Here is a 792-nt window from a genome sequence, read left to right as displayed (position 1 = left end):
CAGGGTGGCCAGGCCAGCCAGGCACGGTTGCTGGCGTGCAGCTTGCTGGTGTTGTTGCTTTGTGCTGCTTCATGCAACACGATGTGGCTCTGGAGCTGCTCCGAGTCACCTGCCAGGGAAGGAGGCAGCCAGCAGCCCTGCTGCCCACCATGGCACGGGGCACACAGCACAGCAGAGGAGTCATACTCGGCTCTTCCCCCAAGGAGTTAACTCATAATCCATTAATTTGCCCTTGTTCCCCCCCTGCTCCCTGTGCTGGATGCTGACCCAGATGGGGAAACTGAGGCACAGGGCTGCGTGAGGGAGAGACGGCCGGGGTAGAAACATGAGTGCTCTGAGCGGTATCTCTCCCCCCAGACTTTCTCGCAGGGCTGTGCTGAGCTGGCAGCCGACACCGGCCCTCTGCCAGGCTGCTCTTTGCTGGCATCTCGCTGGGTTAACACCCGTCAGGATTCGCCTGGGAGAGGTCTGAGCATCCTCCTCTCAAGCAACATCGCTGGTCACTGGGCATGCTGAGCACCCCGTACAGATCCCATGTGGGTCCCCAGCACCCGTGGCACAGGGTGTCTGTATCCCTCAGCCTGGCAGCGTGGCAAAGCCGCTGCTTGGAGCCTGTGCAGGGGCTTGGGTACCAGCTCGCTGGTGGGAATGGGCTCCCTGCTCCAGCCCAGCACTGCTGGGCGCTCACCAGCACGGGCTGGGGGTCAGAGCCCCCCTTTGGAAGATCAGGATTTCCTGCCATGTTCTTGCCGTGCTGGTGTTTAGGGTCCACGGGGTCCATTTGCTGTTCCC

The sequence above is a fragment of the Pterocles gutturalis genome, unplaced genomic scaffold (genome assembly GCF_000699245.1).
Source record: "Pterocles gutturalis isolate BGI_N339 unplaced genomic scaffold, ASM69924v1 scaffold25310, whole genome shotgun sequence".
NCBI lineage: Eukaryota > Metazoa > Chordata > Aves > Pterocliformes > Pteroclidae > Pterocles > Pterocles gutturalis.
The sequence above is the reverse complement of the archived record's forward strand: the minus strand, read 5'-3'. Positions refer to the sequence as shown.